This window comes from Ambystoma mexicanum, chromosome 10, assembly GCF_040938575.1.
Source record: "Ambystoma mexicanum isolate Mex_15411 chromosome 10, UKY_AmexF1_1, whole genome shotgun sequence".
Classification (NCBI taxonomy): domain Eukaryota; kingdom Metazoa; phylum Chordata; class Amphibia; order Caudata; family Ambystomatidae; genus Ambystoma; species Ambystoma mexicanum.
In genome coordinates, this window is record NC_090932.1 from 724,776,671 (window position 1) to 724,796,395 (window position 19,725).

General features: G+C 46.9%; 1 protein-coding gene across 3 annotated transcripts in view; it reads right to left on the minus strand.

The window, feature by feature from the left end:
- HLTF (helicase like transcription factor) overlaps positions 1-19,725 on the minus strand; it is a 1,760,895-nt gene that overhangs the window by 622,425 nt on the left and 1,118,745 nt on the right. The window lies entirely within an intron of this gene.

Below are 19,725 nucleotides of genomic sequence, written 5' to 3' on the forward strand. Positions count from 1 at the left end.
GACGAGTCATCTCGTCGGCATTGACGACCATCAAGGCAGCCAACACCCTCGCTATTGTGGCTCGTTACGAGAGGGGGCTCTGGTTCAAGATCGCTCCCCTCCTGGACTTACTCCCCGACGACAAGAGAGCGGTGGCGCTGGAGATTCTGCAGAAAGGCGAGGTGGCATCAGACCATGCCATCACGGGGGCCACGGACATCGCCGACACAGGGTTCCGCCAGATGGGCAACAGCGTTTGCCTTCATCGGCGGGGTTGGTTGGAGGCCACTAACTTCTGCCAGGATGTGCAGTCGAAGGTGTTGGACATGCCCTTCGACAGGGATAACTTGTTTGGCAAGGCTGTGGACGAGTCTCTTCAGGCCATCAAGGCGGATACCGAGACGGCTCGCGCTTTGGGCACGCTTCAGCAGCGACGGCCGTGCTTTCGGACCTCTGGAGCAAAGTCCCAGGGTTCCTCCAAAGTCTTCGGTGGATTTTGTCATCCTACCGTCAACCGTCCCGCTCTTTGACCCAGGAGGCCTACAGGGGCCGTAGCAAGCCCGCAGGTGGTTGCCGTCGTCGCAAAGGTCCCCATTACTGCTCCACCATGGCGAAGGAGTACTGAACCGGTCAGGACGTCGGGCCCCACCCGCGCACCCCGGTGGGAGGCCGGCTGACAAACTTCGTCAGCGTGTGGAAGACCATCTCCACCGACGGTTGGGTGCTGGACATGCTGGCCCAAGACACTCTGGAATTCCAACGGAAGTGTCTGCGTATACAACCCATGGCCAGACAGGAACACAACGTCCCCCAGCTTCTGATGGAGGTGCGGGCCATGCTGAGGAAGGGCACGATAGAAAGCGCCCCAAAAAGAGGCTCCGGGGCGCCGGAGTGTACCCTCAGTACTTCCTTGTCAAGAAGAAGACGGGCGGTTGGAGGCCCATCCTGGACCTCCGCCGCTTGAACAATTACATCAGATCCCAGAAGTTCCGGATGGTCACCCTTCAGCACGTGCTGGGACAGCTGGAAGAAGGGGATTTCCTGTTGTCGTTGGACCTGGAGGATGCTTTCTTTCACATCCCCAAAGGACACCGCAAGTTCCTGCACTTCGTGGTTCAAGGACAGCACTATCAGTTCAAGACCCTCCCCTTCGGACTAAAGCCGGCACCAAGGGTCTTCACCAAGTGCCTGGTGCCAGTGGCGGCGCAACTGCGGCTGCGAGGGATCCATGTTTACCCCTACCTGGACGACTCGGCTCATCCGAACGAAATCGAGTGAGATCGCCGTCGCTCACACGGCAGAAACCGTCCAGCTGCTGACGGAGCTGGTGTTCTCTGTGAACTATGCAAAGTCTTGCATGGTGCCATCACAAGACGCACTGTTTCTAGGGTCTCGACTCGACACGGTGTTCTGTCTGGCATCTCCGTCGGAGGAGAAGATAGCAGCCATCCTGGGCAAGGTGCAATAGCCGTTGACCCTGAAGATCGCATGGGTAAGGTCCATAAAATCCCTTCTCGGCATGTTTTCGTCATGCATATACCTCGTTCGATTGTGCAGGCTCTGGGTGCGGCCACTGCAAGAGTACCTCGACGCCTGTTGGATCTAGGTATCGGGAAGCTTCGAGGACAAGATCTCTCTCGATGAGATGTTCTGTCAAGCGATACAGTGGTGGGGTGTCCGCGTGTATCTGTCGGCAGGCATGGACTTCCAGACCCCGCCTCATCAGGAGACGGTCACGACGGACGCCTCCCTGGAAGGATGGGGCGCGCATATCGGAGGTCTCCACGCAAGAGGCCTGTGGCTGCCCGAGGAGAAGTTGTTGCATTTCAACATTCTGGAGCTACGGGCAGTGTTTTGGGCCCTCAAGTCCTTCCTTCCCTCCCTCAAGGGCAAGGTGGTACGGGTCTTCACGGACAACACCACCACGATGTTCTACATCCGGAAGAAAGGGGGCACCAGATCCCCAGCACTCTCCAGAGGCTGAGGACCTATCGCACTGGACCGTAGCCCAGGGGATATTCCTCGTCCCGTTTCATCTGGCAGGAGTGAACATCATAATCGCCGACTCACTCAGCAGGGATCTGCGCTCGTGTCACGCGTGGGAGCTTCGGCAGGATCAAGTGGATCTTCTGTTCTGACGATGGGGCAATCCCCACATCGATCTGTTTGCGACAGCGACAAACACCAAGTGCCGGAGGTTCATCAGCAGGTTTCCCCAGCCGGGGAGCATGGGGGATGCGTTCTCTTTCCCGTGGGACGGCCTGTTTCTTTATGCGTTCCCTCCGTTGCCGTTGCTGCTGTGACTCATCAATCAACTCAGAGGGTCCTGGTGCAGGATGATCCTCGTTGCACCGGCGTGACCGAGACAAATATGGTACCCTGACCTTCTGGTCATTGTCAGCGTCCCCTCCAGTCAGGCTTCCGGCAGACGCAGTTCTGTCGCCAGGGAAGGAGGCGCAATTCTGCACCACGACCAAGGGTCGCTGACCTTGCAGGCCTGGCTCCTGCAGCACTAGAGTTTGGAGGATACGAGATCCCGGCAGACTGCAAGGAGGTGCTTGCCAAGACTTTGTCTACACTGAAATGCTACAGACATAAATGGAAGATGTTCACCGTCTGGTGCTGTGTACAGAAGATAAACCCTCTTCAGATTATGGCCCCTCAGGTGCTGCCGCCGTACTTGCTGTCGCTGGCCAAAGCGGGGCACGCTTCCATCTAGATTCATCTGGCGGCTATCTCCTGCTACACCAGAACTCTGGGGCGGTCGTCGCTGTGGTCGCACCACCTGGTCAAGGAGTTCATGAAAGGACTTTTCCGCTCGTTCCCCGCCGGTGAAGGCTCCGGCCCCGGCGTGGGAGCTCAAAGTGGTGCTGACTAGGCTCATGGGTCCTCCGTTCGAGCCTATGCATTCGGCGCTGCTGAAATTCCTATTGTGGAAGACAGCGTTTTTTGTGGCAATCACCTCCGCACAACGAGTGGGAGAGATCCAGGCCCTCTCCTGTAAACCTCTGTACTTAACATTCCAAGAAACGAGGGTCGTGCTGCGGATGCACCCCTCCTTCATGCCCAAGGTGCCGTCAGACATCCATCTCAACGAGCCCTTGGCGTTACAGGTTGTCTTACCGTAGCTGGATGAGAGGACTTTGCACTCGCTGGATGTGGCTAGAGCGCTGAAGTTCTACATGGACCGCACAAAGGGTTTTCGGAAGACATCACAGCTGTTTGTGAACTTTGGCCCTGCGAACCAAGGGAAGGCCCTCTCCAAGGCTTCCATTTCCAGGTGGCTCTCCGGCTGCATCACCCATTGTCACCGGTTGGCAAACCGACAGTTGCCTGGCCGTCTGAGAGCCCATTCAACCAGAGCGATCGCTGCAACCACAGCGTTCCTGTCTGGTGTGCCCCTGCTGGACATCTGCAGGGCTGCTAGTTGGAGGATGACGTACACCTTCATGAGATTCTACTGCGTCGACCGGGATTACATGGGTCTGGCATGGATTCATATGTGAACCCTCCCGCCTACCCCTCTGCGGCTCTTCTCTTGGTCCTACTGCCACTTTACGTGCTACCAAATCTGAAGATGGCTGCCAGAGGAGGGGCTTAGGTAGAGGGCAGTCATTGGCTGGGGGCAGTATGACCCAGAGACCAGTGATTGGTTGTTAGGAGAAAGACAGTTCAGAAATGAAACTGAAACTTATTTTTTCTTTACCGAGGATTCCCAGCATGACAGGGAATTTTCATGAGCATGTGAATCCATGACAGGCCCCATGCTGGAGAAACTACCTCTTTAACAACAGGTGGGGTCATCCCCAGGTGGATTTCTTTGCTACCTGGCACAACAAGAAGTGCCCTCAGTTCACCTCCTGGCAGGGACAGGGCCCCGGCTCCCTGGGCAACGCATTACAGCTTCAGTGGAACGGCATGAGGGCTTACACCTTCCCGCCCACGTCACTGTTTCACAGAGTAATTTGCAAGATCAAGGAGTCTCGCCAACTGATCATTCTAATAGCTCCATGATGGCCAGCCAGGCCATGGTTTTCGGAGCTGCTCAGCCTCTCTGCGATGCCTCCGATTCACCTCCCGACGGGTCCAGCACATCATCTGGCACAGCAGGGGGGCAAGGTCATCCACTCCGCGCCACAGAAACTAGCCCTCACAGCGTGGTTCCTGATCAGGTAATGCTGCGGCACCTCAGCTTCTCACAGGCTAATCTGGAAATCATACAGGGCGCAGGGAGCAAGGCTACCAGGGCCCAGTATAAAAGCAAGTGGACCAGATTCTACCACTGGGCAGACGCCATAGAAATCGATCCCCTGGCAAGTACTTTGGACGACGTGCTCTTTAGGCAGAAACCTGTGCAGTTCCCTTAGGGACCACTGCAAAAGATTTAAGACTACAGGTGTTGGCAGTAAACCCACTTGGTAGCAGTCTGTACCACCCAGATTTACCTGGTAGCGGTGGCTGAGCAGTCAGACTTCCCTCAAGAAGAGTTAGGCAGTATGCAAAGTATACACAATAGGTACCCAGATACAATAGTACAAGCAAACACTGACCAGAGCTTTGGTATCAAAGTATATAATTATTTATTTAAAAACACACAGTTTGAAACACTTCAGCACTCTTATTGTAAAATGTTCTAAACACAGTTACTATTGTAATATATACACCCCTTTTCCCTTATCGGATAAATCACAGTAAAACACCACTTATTTTCATACAGAGGTGAGCGCTTAACTAGATTGCACTCTGATAAGTTTGTGAGAAAAGGAGGGAAAAAAACAGAATATGGAAAGGTACACCACTCTAAGATTCAGGAACTCCGATAGCAAGGCAGAAGAGCAAAAGTCACTGGTGAGCCAAAGTCCAAAGGCTGGGCCCCCTCTTAGAGAGAGCAGAGCACAAATGAGCCCAAGATCACAGTTACGCTAGGCTTAGAAAGTCTTGCAGAGGGTTCAAAAAGAGTTGAGAGGCTTAGGAAAGTTTAGCCAGGGTGTCCCAGGCTAACCCAGGTTCGAAAGCCGGGGGCTAAATCTACCCCGTACAGTCGGTAGCAAGGGAAGCCAGGCGGGACACGGTACCTCAGGCGGGAAGGATCCTCCAGCGGTGGCAGTTGTTCCTGGTAGTGGGTGCAAGTTTCGTCGTCGTCCAAGGGAAGAGAAGATCTCGACTTGGAGGAAAGATGAAGGTCGCTGCACTACCAGGGAAGAAACCAGCCGCGGAGTCTTCCGGTTAAAGGTGGTACCTTTGATTTGCGGTCGTGGTAAAACGTGGTATCCCGGTTGCCGGGGTGCTTGGCACAGGCAAGGCGCCCACGAGGTACGTCGGGAAGGCGAAAAGACGGTGAAACTGGTTATCCCCACCAGTCAAAGGAAGAAGACTCTCCGGCGGGAGATCTCCTCTGTCGTTGGGAAAAGTGGTGAGACAATTCAGCAGGGCTCCACCGGTGGTGGTGTCGTGGCAGGTCGGCTCAGCTTCTCCCTCGTCGGATTCTTAGGTCCTGTGGCGACTTCTGAAGTTCCAGTCCCAAAAGCCCTGCTTTTTTGCAGCAAACCCCCATTCACGCAGCCTAGCTGTCACTCAAACATGCTAAGTGGTGCCAATCAGGATGGAGTGCGACTTGAGTTGCCTAGGCAACTCAGTCCAGGGTGCCTAAATTCCCCTCCACCCCTCTGAAGTACCCCAGACAGAGTGGCACCACTTTGGAGGGCTTCTCTGGAGAAGCCCGCCAAAAAGTGGAACAAAGGGCTCGACTTGGGTTGGAGTCACAGAAGAGAACACAAACGCCATTTTAGAATCAAGTTTCGGCAAAAAATACCAACCGGAGAATTAATATTAATTAAATAAACCAGCGGTATGTTCGAGGCTACCGTAAATAATGAAATAAAGATAGTAGCCTAAAACAATGGGAAATCCCATAGGAAAATATTCACGGTTGAATATAAAAAAGGTAGTATCCACTGCCACCAGCCAAAACTTGATCAGGGGGGACGGAGACGTGCCCCCTCGACTAACAGACCCCGGGGCAATTGAATTGCCCCAGCCAGTACGTCCACAATATGATGGTTTGTACTGGTTCTGTTCAGAATTTAAGACTAGTAAAGTCAATGGTGACTTTACATGCCCTGGGAGACAGTAGTCAGTCCCAGGGTATGGAGTCTATACTGGGGGGTCACTATGACACCCCTGTGTCACTGCACTGAGGGTGCTGTGTAACATCACAAAAACACATGAAGCCCTATGGAGTAAAAGACCCCATAGCCCATTAAACACATCTAGATTCAAAGAAACACACTCAGATCATGCCCAAGAGTGAGGGTAAAAGAGTCTCACTCTTGGCAGGAGAAAAAAATAAACCCCAAAAATCCAGCAAAGCTGCTGGGGGACTTACTAGGTTAGGAAATTCAGCCTAAACAGAGAATTCTCCCCAACAGTGCTCTCCACCTCGCCCTTTCTGGCGGGCAGGTGGACACTTGCCGTACATACTTCGCAGCCATCAGAGCTTACAGAACTCAGAGGAGGGGATCTTCTCCTCCAATCCTATAGTCAAGAAACATTTGATGGGGCTCGCAAGGCTCTACCCGCCCGTCAAAAGGCTGCCATAGTCTTGGGCACCCTGGCGCACAAACCGCTCGAGCCAATGGCGTCTGCTGACATCAGTCTGGTCACCATCAAGACGGCCTTACTAGACGGCTCGTAGAGTCAGCGAAATTCAGGCGCTGGTTGCCTCGGAAGCATATACTACCTTTCACAAGGACAAAGTAGTCCTGCGGACACAGCCAGCATTCCTGTCTAAGGTGCCGTCTGCTTTCCACTTGAACAAGGAAATAGGCCTCCCTACGTTTTTTGCTGATCCTAAGGGCAAAGCACAGAGAGTGCTGCACTGCCTGGATGTCAGGCGTGCCCTGAAATTTTACTTGGACAGGACCAAGGGCTTCCACAAATGGGATGCTCGGTTTCACTTTCGGAGGCCTAAAACCAGGCTATCAGTCCTCGAAGGATTCCATATCCCGCTGGATGGTCTCTGCCATCAAAGAGGCCTAGAAGGGACAGCACAAGCCGCTTCCGGCCAACATGCATGCCCACGCTGTCGGGGCCAAGGAAACGGCCATCGCATTCCAGCGCCATGTCTCTTGGCAAGTCATAAGCAGGGCGGCCACTTGGGCCACTCCCTCGGCCTTCTGCAAGCATTACTGTTTGGATGCCGGCTCTAGAACTGATACAGCTTTCAGAAAGGCGGTTCTCAGGAACCTATTTGCTTAAGGAGGGTCTTCTCTCCACCCTGGGGCTACATTCAGTTGTAATCGCCCATGCAGTATGGAGGAAAGGGGATGGGACGTAAGAGTAATTATAAGTTACTCACCGTAGTGACTAACATACTCAGTCTCCTTTCCTCCATACGCCCAACCAACCTCCCCCCTAATAATATTGGTGTCATTAGGCAATGTTAAATCTATTGTCGACGCGTCAATGGGGACTGAGGTGTGGCGCCGGAGGGCGGAGTCAGGGCAGCGCATGCTCCCTGGGCCGCACCCCTGTTTAATTTAAAGGGGAAGGTGGTTTTTTTCTGGTGAAAAAGTTTCCGTCTTCCGTCCCATTGAAGGGACGCCCATGCAGTATGGAGGAAAGGGGACTACGTTAGTCACTACGGGGACTACGTTAGTCACTACGGTGAGTAACTTATAATTTATTAACTACTGAGAGACAGTTGATGCAACTTATTACTGATGAAGTGTAAGTATCAACTTTGGGGCAGATTATTGAGATAGTTTTTATATGGTTTGATTATAACTAGTGGGCCAAATGGATACACCCTGATATATATGGTGTGTGCCAGTGATCATATGAGGCTGGCTTTATTTCGATAATCCCTTTTGTTAACTTAACACCCGCGATGGTGTTGACACAGTGTTCATGTAAGTGTATGTCTGTTTGGAATGTGAGGAACTTCGGTGCTTCCATCCGTAGTATGTGTGTGTTATTTACATTAATGTGTTTTTTATATCAAATTGTTCGGTGGCTACACTGTTGACTTTACCTTTATCCTCTGGATGTGTATATACCCATAGACAGGTTTTTGAGTAGGAATTTAAATCATATTTTTTCCTCCTCACCGAGATGGTTTAGTTAATTACCTACCGGATCAGTTGACTAGTTCTGTCCAGGTATTTCAACCTGTTGCCCTTTACTCATTAGTAGAGTTTAGTTTTGTAATACGAGCTTATCAGAGTAATTGGATTTAAGCTCACTATATGTATGCTTCTGTTATATTTATAGGTGAACATTTCAAGGCACAGGAAATCAGTGCACCAACGGTCATGATGAATTGCTTTCATTCTGAAGACTCCATGCCATCCAACCCCTGATGAATTTCTGTTTACCGATTTACTACAGAGTTGGAAAGAAACATGTTGGGTGTATCTATCTCATTTAATAATATTGATGAAATATTGATATTAGGCAGTGACTTTTTGATTTAGTCACCATAATTAGAGTATTTAACTGTCGTATTTCCTTTGATTATCATGTTTAGTTGTACTTATTTTGATATTCATTATTTTTGCTGATTTCAGTGGTGATATATTTTGTCTTTTCACTGTTAGAGTTAATGTTTGTACCAATTCTTATTAGTTGAATGAGTATGGTGATGTATGCTTGGGGTTTTTGGGAGTTGATGTTCTTTTTGATTGTTGATGCACAATTCTATTTGTGATTTGATTTAGTTCTGTGTATACGTTTGGTCATTATTATTTAGCATTGACATACATGCCATTTGTTCCAATGAATTTTACAATCCAAGGTTGAATATTTTATGAATGTTTATGAATCAATAAATGTATCATATTAAGTGTCTATTAGATGTGAATTGAATTCTTTCACATCCTGTTTCTGATGAAATACATGGCTTTTTTTAATCCAATGGTGATTGTGTAGACTATAGTCATGTTGCTCTGCCTTTCACCCAACAGAAGCATACACCACTCCGGCCTCTTAGTTACTTTATATATAACGTTGTTATCCAGGTATGACTAGAGTGTAGGTAGACCTGGTATCCCTGTTTTTTGTTTTCACTGACGTAACTGTGCCATGTTTCTGAAACACTCATCATCGCCACCTGGAAAACATCCCACTCTGCTGGGATCGATGACTTGGACAGGCATACCATCCTTCTTGGGGAGGTGTCTGACAAAGAGGACGAGGAAGGCGACCGATTGTGCCGTTTCCTGGACTTCCTCGACGAGGACGAGTGGCGAGAACTACTCCTAGATCAAGACCAAGGACTTCTTCTGACAAGCAGTCTCACCCCTCGATTTGTCGGCCGAAAGTCCAGCCGGCCCGGGATTTACGGGGCTTGGATACCTTCCCTACCTTTAGTTTCCCCTTACTTTCCCGCAAGGCTTTGGCAGTCAACGACTGACACTTCGAGCAGTCATCCGTGTAGTGGCTCTCCCCAAGACACCACAGACAAATGCGATGTCGATCCGTGATCGATATTTTGGAGCCGCAGTCCCGACACTTCTTAAATCCAGTTTTCGGGGTGGTTGGGGTAGAAGACGAAGACAATCAGGTTTTTTTTAAAAAAAATGTTATTCAAACCGTTATTTATAAAACCTTTACAACATATTTTTCTTACATTCCACAATTTTCATGCAATTTTCGTACAATTTTCATACAAGTTTTCTCTTTAACAATCTTTCCAATTAAAAGTTCAAATTATTCCCGTTAGACAATACAAACTTAAAAGAAGACACTCTAGTTTATCACAATACATAAAAGTTCAGGTTTTACAATAAGCACGAGGCACGCAGAGTTTTCAACGAAGCAAACACCTTTGCGGTAAAAACTGAACTGAGAATACAGGCGCCGTGCGTGCTACTTATAACATCCAATGACGTCACCCAATCACGCAGGGCGCCCTCTGCCGAATAATTTCCAAAGCAGCCGATCTGTGGACATTATATGTCAAAGATGAGGAATACGTTGGAGGACACAATCCATTCGAAATGGTGGGCTAGCAGAGGATGATAGATGTTGTTATGTAAAAACCAAGGAGAAACACTAAACCACATGATCCTCTTCTGCACAGAACTGAGAACAAGATTCCAACTGTATGAAAGCATGAGCAGCAGTTTCAGGACTGATGCAGCTGCTTGGTGGGAGGCTTTCTATGGGCGGGAGGAGGGGCTAATGCAGACCTTACTCGGAATCTGGTAAAGTTTCTTGAGCTGACCTTTATGAAGAAATTCAAAGAGATGAAACTCCAATGACTGACTTTCTTTATATGATTTTTTGGCTTCTCTTATTTTAACATATTTTAGTCTTCTAGTTTTATCTTCCTTTTCACTCATTGCCTGATGTGAAATGTTAAAGGATTGTTTTTTTCTTTTCTCTTTTAATGGTTTGTAATTGAATAGCAAAAGTTTTGAAATAAACTAAATGCTAAATTTAAAAAAATAGAAATAAATAACGTTTTCTGAGTCTGCAGGAGTGTGTAAATTGAGGAATAAGAAGCATTATACAGGGTGGAGTGGGAGAGTGGAGGAAAGAATGAGTAAAGCCAGGAATAACATGCTCTTTAAAAAAAAAAAATTGTGTTGCAGATGAAAACAGTGAGCTTCAAACAATAAAAACAACTGATAAAACACTAATAAAATGGCAGCATAAAAACATAGAAAAAGAGAGCATAACAAGAGCAAAGAAATAAAGACATAAAATATAATTTCATATGATAGTGTGGATAAAAACACAGAAAACTCCGAGATTTCAAGAGGGGATACTCTTTAGTAAAAACATAAGTCAAAGTATAAGTGATGTCACTATATGACAGTGACAAAAATACGCTTCATGAAGGTGAACTTTAGCTATTTTGAGCCATTTAATTTTTTCTTTTAATGGTGTTGATTTTGTCAATATAATTGTGTACTTATGTTTATAATTTCTCTTTTCTCTTTGAAGATCTATTTCGGGCTAAAATAGGTGTAATGTAAAAAGTGTAATGTTCTAAATTGTTTTTACTAATTTTCTATAAATATGAATGTATTGAAAAGTAGATCAACTATCAATAAAAGAATTTTAAAAAATGTTTTAAAAAGTTAAAACATAAGAACCTCCATCCTATTTGCCAATCCCGAGAACCTTGTAAGGGCCTTTAACCAAAATCAAGAAATGCTAAGCATAAATGGCATTTACACAAATCTAACGAGTGCTAATTTCCAAGAACTTTGTGGACCCTTTAGGAGTTTAAACGACAAATCATCTGATGAACAGGACCTAAATTTATTAAAAAAGCCCCAATAATAAGTTATGTTGATTTATACTGCGCACCGCTACTACCCAGGTGCTGTCTCCAGGTAAAGGCTGCAGCTCCCTAAGTTTCATACAATCTATTACAAGGTGCAACAAGATTTCAATTACATTCACATTTTCACAAAAACGACAGATTCTTAAGTGCTTTTCAATTTTCTTTCGAGCTCCTAAAATGTCATGTGTTGGTAAAAGGTTTACCCGAATCGTTAGAAAATAAAATCTCCAACGACATCCGGGAATATCGTCAAGTATATTGGGAGGGCGTTAAATTCTTTACCTTCCAAAATAATGTTAGCGCGGAACTTATACTTTTTGCATTCACTTATGGTTTGAATCCAGTCCTTCCTCCACAACTTTATTTTAATAGCAGTTTGATTTTTTTATAACTTTCAAGGAAGCATCATGAGAATTGTGTCCAGTTATTCAAAACGTGTTCTTCCCTATTAATATTTATTTAATCCGAAGATGATTTGAGCTTCATGAATTTTCATAAAAAGGTTCCACTGTTTCCAGGCTATGATCGCCCGAACCGACAATAAGCCTAATTCAAAGCGTAATATTTATTTGGTGTTCCCCTGGGGAGGAATAAAACTTTTCCAGAAAATAATTTTCCTTCTTTTCCTCGTCATCCGTCCTATAAAATCGACCAGAATGGGGGCTCTTCCTTCTCTGTCCAAGTTCCCACAATATGAAACAATTCCCCTTAGCATCTGCCACCTAGAGGATTCACCTTGCCTTCCAGGAGGCCTTCAAGACCTGGTGGCAACCTCTCCCCCCCACTGTATCCTGACAAACCCAATCCGCCCCTCGGGTTATTTTAACTCGCTGTCAGATAGGCTAAGGCAGCACGGAGTCCCTCAAAGAACGCACTGAGCGACGCAGAGAATAGACTCCAGCAGACCACAGGATCAGTGCTAGGTCAATGAAACAAGAAACCAGCCAGGACACAAGGGTACGTATCGCACTCCAGGTTGATGGAAGATGGCCGCAGGCACGGCCACCCACTCACAAGCATCTGCAATCATATGCATCTATCCTCCCTTCTCACTTTTTACACCCCTTCTCGTTCTCTCCATTCTGCGGATCTCTTCCTTCTCTCTCCTCCTCCTCCTCCTCCACCCTGTGCCCATTCCCGCTCCTTCCAACTTCTCACTCCTTTCCATGGAACCGCCTTCCCCACCCCGTCCGCTCTATTGCCTCCTAGCCCTCATTTTGCACTTCTCTAAAATCCTATCTCTTCCATTGACCCCCCCTATCATCTTTCTGCTTCCTCTCTCACCACTGAATCCTCGTCCTCCTTCACCTCCTAACCCCCCTCTCTCACTTTGGTCCCCCTCCATATGCGCTTAACCTCATCAATGTAAATTGTTCCTGGTACTGATTTCTGGTTTTATTCAATGTCATGTATTGCGTGTTGTAATTGCTTGTTCCTCACGTAAAGCGCTTTATAAATCTAAATAAATACAAAATACAAATACGCTACTTGAAGACACACAGCACAACACCTCTGCCATTAGAATACAGCTTTCTCCCATGACAAATATTTGGTCTAGCTGGACACATAATCAGTTGCCTGCACTCACATACTCTCCCAACAACCTTGCAGCAGCCATCCACAAGCCAGCTCAACATGGGTCGCTAGAAGGGACTTCACCACTCCCATCTACCTTCATACTGGCTAGAATGCACACACATTGTAAACTCCTCTGCTGAATCTCCCATATCCAGCTCTACAGATAAGGGGTAGATCAGCCTCTTTTACTCCCTAGAAATAGGCACATACTCCCCAAGAATATAAATAGGGAGCACAAATACTCCCAATAAAAAAAAATGGGAAATGGACACATATGAGCTTGTGCGCCTGCTTTCACCCAAACAGATTCATGGATGTGTTTGGATCAGTCGTTCATGTAGTACCACAGTTAGTAAAGACTAGCATTATGGAAGAGGTCAAACTTGGTGCAAAGAAGTATTTCTCACAAAAATATTTGTTTTACTGTTGAACATATTTTTTACTAAATTATAAAATACTCCCATTGGGAACGGGACTCATGTTTTTATTTCCTAAAAAAATCATTTTACTCCCAACTTTCAAAAATAGGGAGTAAAATACTGTGGGGTGCATTTAAAGGCCCCAAACAGAAGTCCCCTGCACATGAATGGCAGGCATCTAAACACTGAAACAAAAACGGCCTAGCTTTTGTTTTTGTTTTTCCCCAATTTGAGAATTTTGTCCTGCAATGTCAATAGAGTCAACCTTGAAGTGAAAAGAGATGTGGCATTTCCAGATCTCTGTATCCAGAAATTGCACTTTTTATCAGGCAGAAGGGAAGAATGAGAAAAGGAAGAAGCTTACACGGCCAGGTGTGCTTAAGGTTTCAAGTCATTGCAGGTCTTCAAGCGAGGGGTGGCTATATTGCTATAAAATAGGCCATCTGATGTGGTCAGTTATGAAAGCGATACGGCACGTCAGTGCTTCGTAGCAGAGATGAGAATGTGTCCATATGATCTTTATGCAGAAGATAGCCACCAGGTCAGTAACAATGTGCTTTCGCGCCCCAAAATCAAGGTGAGAAAATCCGATTTTATGTAATTGTCAGCCCACCGGGGGAAAAAAAGTTAGCCCACTGAAAAGAACATGGTCATTCACGTCTCTATTTTATCCAACTAACGGTATCGCATTTGCATTTTTTAGGTCCTGTTTCCATTCATCTACATTGTCCCCCAGGCATTTTGCTCATGGGGGCCTACTGTCTAATCTCTAGTGCTTTGGGCCTTTTCCCCGAGATTTGATGGGTTCATTTAATTTACAATGAGGTTTGCCCTTTTGCACATTAATCTTATAGAAGTCTGGTTATCTCATTTTGCGTTCGATTGGGAGTTTAGGAAAAGATGGGAGACGTAGTTGTCATGCGGTTGTTAGAACGCATTTCTCGCCATGAGGATTTCAAGCAAAGTGAGACGGAGGGTATTTCCGAGGCCTACATGTCACATAGGTGGCAGAGTTAAAGTACACAATGTGTAGAAACAATTATTAAGTCTGTTTAAACCAGAGGTGCTAGTGAAACTAGTGGCCAACAAATTCATAAATTAAACGACCTGGTGACATATCCTCAGATCAAGGGTCAGCCGGTATATATTACGATTCTCATCCAGAGAAACTCAAAGGAAGGGAATAATTGTTTATTCTATTTCTGCAATAACTTCCCTCTTACAAGTTCACGAAAATCTGAAACTGACCACTATAAGTAACCTTACCGGGACACCTAGTGGTAATTTCATAAAATTGGCAGGCGGTTTCTACACAGCTTTGAACATTATTGATTTAAAGTAGTCAACTTCACTGCTCATACTTTCACACAAGGACAACACATGAAACCAATATCAAATGCTTGCTTAGACTGATTTGCCAAGATTATCTTTTTCACTAATAAATGGCTTTGCAAGCACCCGACATGTTCTGTGTGCATCTTGTAGGCTCAGGTTCTGACTTAACTGGCATTGTTATAACTTCAGTTTAGCCAGCCCTGCTCCAGTGGCAGGGTGTGAGTGTTGAGACCCCGTGGTCTCGGTTTCCCCCAGATTTGCCCGGTTTCAAACACTTTTGATCATCCCATAACAGCTGTACAACATGCTGGCCAGTGTTTTCGCTTCATTTTCAGGACTACCGAATCAAAAAATTCTTGAGGAGGAGGATGGAACAAGGAGGATGCAACCCACCTGCGAAGGAGTTTGCAGCAAAAAATATAGCCGGCGGAATGGTGCTTGTTGTGGACTGGCGTACAGGAAGCTCATCTGCCCTAGAAAACGAATTCTGTAAGTTACTTTTGCTGTAGGAGGGCCGCCATTGCGAAACACTGGCAGACCAGTGTTCAAAAAGCAGGTGGGGCTTAAAAGGCACTTTACCGTTTCCCATTTCTGTAACCTGGGGGTCGAGCAAGGCAGAGATTGGCCTGCGAAACCAGCAGAGAATGAGAGCCAATGCAAAGTGTTGGAGGAGGTTAAAAGGACAAAGGGAAGAACAGGCGAGTGTTGGTTGCTCTGTGAGGTTAAGGGCAAGGAGGCGGACCAATAGACCAGGCGAAGGGAGGACAATGGAGCAGAGTGTGGCAGAGAATAGCTGAGAGGGTATTACAAGTGAGGTATTGGTTGGTGAGAGAAAGTGGTACTTGGGTGCGAGTGCACATAAGTATGTTGAGTGTAAAATTGAGTGAGACTATGTGGAGAATATAGGTGACTAGAGCAGAGGATAAGAGTAAGTAGTAGATGGGAGAGGAAATAGAGTGGGAGGAAGAGGAGACTAGAAGAAAGGCAAAGGAAGGAAAGTACATCAGGGTCAGGAATAAGTGTGAGAGGGAGAAGAGCAAGTGAAATCTGGGTGGCTGGAAGGCACCAATGTCTGTATCTAACAACATTACAGTTCTTGTGGGACCCGAGGTTAGGATCCACCTAGAAGACAGTGGAGGGAGGCAGATAGATCTGGTGATTGTCTTTATGCTCTCACGGTTAGCCATTCATACTTTTGATTGTAGGGGTTACCGGTCTTGAGAATAAGGGAAGTCTGGGCTGCGGTAGAGGAAACCCACAGGAAGACTTGGGCGATGGAGAGGAACAGGCATTAGGTGGACCACTTATAAACTGATACTAAATACCACTCAACCAACCAGCTTTAAGAGGTGGTGTATTTTTTTTGGCAATCTGTGGCATAACACATTAATCTACGATCAGCAGACCCTCCTAAGTGGGAACAATCCCAGTAAGGGTCCCTAAATAACTCCTGCATCCTACAGGAAAAACGAGGGCAATTCCAAAGCAGTGCATACTAAAACTCAACTTACAAAGCTTGGCATTCCCAGAGAAAACAAATGACCAAGAGTAAAGAAAACATATGGCACTGTTAACAGACTGACATCACAGTTAGCCAATACAAAAAGCACAACAGGTAATGAACTCACATACAAGTGCGTCTAAAAAATAAGCAGCACAGGTGTGTGCAGAGGTGGGCATTTTTTGGCTCCACCCATGTGATGTCGATGAGGTAACATTAAAAGCGTGTAGCTTCGCATATTGATAGCACATACACTTACTAATTGTGACACGGTCAGTAACAAGGCCCTGTGAAGAGACGAGGAAAACCCCCGTCAGCAAGGGGTGGAAGGCCTAATAGGGAGCCATCCAGTGCCAGTCGTACCCCACAGAGGTGGATGGTGGCAGAAATTCAAGTTCCTCCATGTGCCAAAATTCTTGCATGCAGACCCTTCTCACTCACCATGCCTCTTGACCAAAATGCTCGCCAGTGTTTCTCTCATTGCTACAGATCAGACGCCAGTATAGATCAGCAGCCAAGCAACATCGGAAAAATCCGACGAGTGGAGACAACCAACCTGTGAGATACAAACCCTTCAGGTAGCAAGCACAAACCAGGAGACTAAGACAAGTGAGAAATCGTAGGACTGCATGGCAATCAGAGTGCCAGTACAGGACAGCCAGGAAGCACCAACGGTGTCCCGTGTATAAAGACTAGCGCAATATAAAAAATCATGCTAAAGGCGTTGAAATTCAGCGTTCACCAGACCTGCTGGCTCTGAAAGCATGGACTTCAAGAAAAGTCAACCGTGGCTGGAGCACAACTAATGTGTGAAAATGGGGGCACCCACTTCAAAAAGCAAGCTTCCAAAACAAAGGAGAGCGATAAAGGTAAAGGCTGACCCTGTGAAAACAAATGGCCAGAAACAGGAGCAGGGCCATTTGTCCCACATGAAGATTCATAATTTATTTAAAAGGACCATCATTTAGGCCTTTTTCTCAGTCATCATAAAGCGGATGGATTTCATCTATGTGCCATTTTTTATGTAATTTCCAGGCGATTTTGGGGATATAAAATTCATCTTCCTGTGAATCTGGGAACTTTCATGGCCAGTTAAACTAAGTTTCGGGCTGATCTGAACATGTTCCAAATTTGAGAGTTGGTGAGCGAGTGGAAAATGAAATTAGGGGTATGCTTAATAACTTACACATTCATTACTGTTGTGGTTTTTATGGAAACTGCAGAAAGGTGCCACATGGCTCTGCTACACGATACAGATTTGGTGGTTGGCTTATCTAATCCCCCATGATTAGCTGAAACAGAAAATATGCGGGGTAACACCTCTGTCCTTGTTGTTAACTTTTACAATAGGGGCATGCCTGGCGGATGGGTGTCACTTGGGGAGAAGATCACAAGTTAATTCATGATGTGGAAGGGGCGCTCCTCGGGACTTGCACAAATTCTGATCATGGGGGACCTCAACGCCCAGATCGAGCCAGTGTCTACCTTGGCAAACGCCATGATGGAGAAGGATAATGTCTGGGGCCTGACCCTCCCCCCACCCACCCACTGCTTACTAACCCCCTAGGAGGCAGTATGAGGCAGTGGATAAGATGGCCATTTCGGTAGCCTCCGTTAATCTCAGGGCGTGCAATGGTCGTTTTGCTGGTGACTGCCATGCGGCACATACTTTTGACAATGGGCGGTCGTCTCGCAAAATCGACTACATATTTGTTAACTTGGAGGCCTGGGGATCTATCAGGGCATTTGAAGTCATTGAGAGGGTGGAGAGCGATCACCACCCCTTATGTATGATGGTGAATAAGGACTTCTGGGGGGATATAGGAGGGAGCAAGGTTGCCCAAGACGGTAAAGCACCGGTCCCTGATTCACATGCTCAGAGAGAAAGAATGTGAGGTAGGGTCATTTGGACTTGGAAAGGGTTCTCCGCAGGTGTATGCTGGCATCTGCCCTCTCCTCGAGGCCTATGGGAGGTCATATTCAAGAGATGATGGGGACTTGATTAAATTCCATGAGGAAATTATGGGGATAGTGGGAGTCTATTTTTCTAAACCTGTGATGAACGCACATAATCCTAGGGAGAAAGCGACTCCCTGGTATGATAGGGAGTGTCGCGAAGCCAAGGGGCGGCTTATTCCTGCCTCTAAGTGCAAAGGGCCCCAGAGATGCGCTGTGGTCAGACAGGCAAGAGCTGATTACCATACGATGCTGAACGAGAAGAAAAGGGGCTGGCATGAGGATTTTATGGAGGCATCTCCTGTAAGCAATTCCCCCATGGGAATTCCAGGGGATTTTGGTCTAAGATGGGGCGTGCACACCGGGGGAGTCAAACCCAGTTGCATGGTTTAATTTCGGAAGCAGTATGGGCAGATTACTATGGTGCCTTCTACTGAGAGGACCATGGGACTTCGATGGAGTTGCGCATCGATGGGAATTGCTTTGTACTAGCTCCCGTTCCACCTTTATTCCCTCGGACGTTCACGAGGCCCAGCTGGAGCCTGGTGGTGTGAAGAGGCTCTTGGCTTTTCAGACTGACAACCCTTTGTTAGCAGGCGATAAGTTTTCCACATTGTTGTTTGCAGACAATGCTGTGCTCCTCTCTCTCACACAGGTCGGTGTGCACAAACAATTGGCGATTTTTGTGTCTTTTTCAAAGAGGAATGGGCTCTCTTTGTATATTAAAAAAAAACTAAAGGCCAGGATCTTCAATGTTAACCCCAGGAAGAAGCAGGGGCCCCCATCTCTCTTTGTAGAGGGGGTGCAATCGAGAAGGTTCAGTCCTGTGATGATTTAGGATTGAGAGCATGGCATCATGCAGCTGAACAATGCAGTTGGAGAAGGCTAATCTCACTTTGGTCAGATACAGTGGGGTCCTCACCAGATTCACCAATGAACATGGGAACAGGGCAGTGCGGGTCTCGGAAGCCTACAGAGCACAAGCACACCAGACAGCATTGTACAGGCCAGAACTTTGGGGACAAGTGGAGACCAAGTCCCTTGCAGTGGCTGAGACATTTTTGAAAACTATCCTTGGGTTGCTCACTGCCACCCCGAACATTCCAGCGCTCCTGGAAACTGGATTAGAGGGGCTTGAGAAGATCTGCAAATTGCGCCCAGTTCTTTAATGGGTTCATCTTTGGTCCAATCCTCACCTTTGCAAATACAAAGAGGCAGTGATAGATGTTTTGTTCCAGCAGGGGAGCAGCTCTTTAAAGTGGGCTGCTCATGTGAAAAGCTATCTGGGCAGCTGGGTTTGGTGGATTATTGGTCAAATCCCTCAGTGATCACATCGGTTTCAAAGGAAGCGATCAAGAATGCAGCAGGGGCAAAGGCTCGGCAGGACATTTTGGGAAAATCCAGGGCTTGAGAGCAGCTGGTCCGATATCTTCTAATAAAGACATGGGCGTGTTGCGAAGAATACCTGGATTATGTCTCACCTAGGTGGGAAAGGGCTCTATATTTAAAGTTCTGCACTGGAATTTTGCAGACTGCTGTATTTCGGCATAGATGGAACAATGCTGTCTCCACATCATGTATTCTTTGCGGGGAGCTTGAGGAGACAGTGCAACATCATTTATTAATTTGTCCAGCCACCAAGCCCTTGTGGAAGCTCTTCT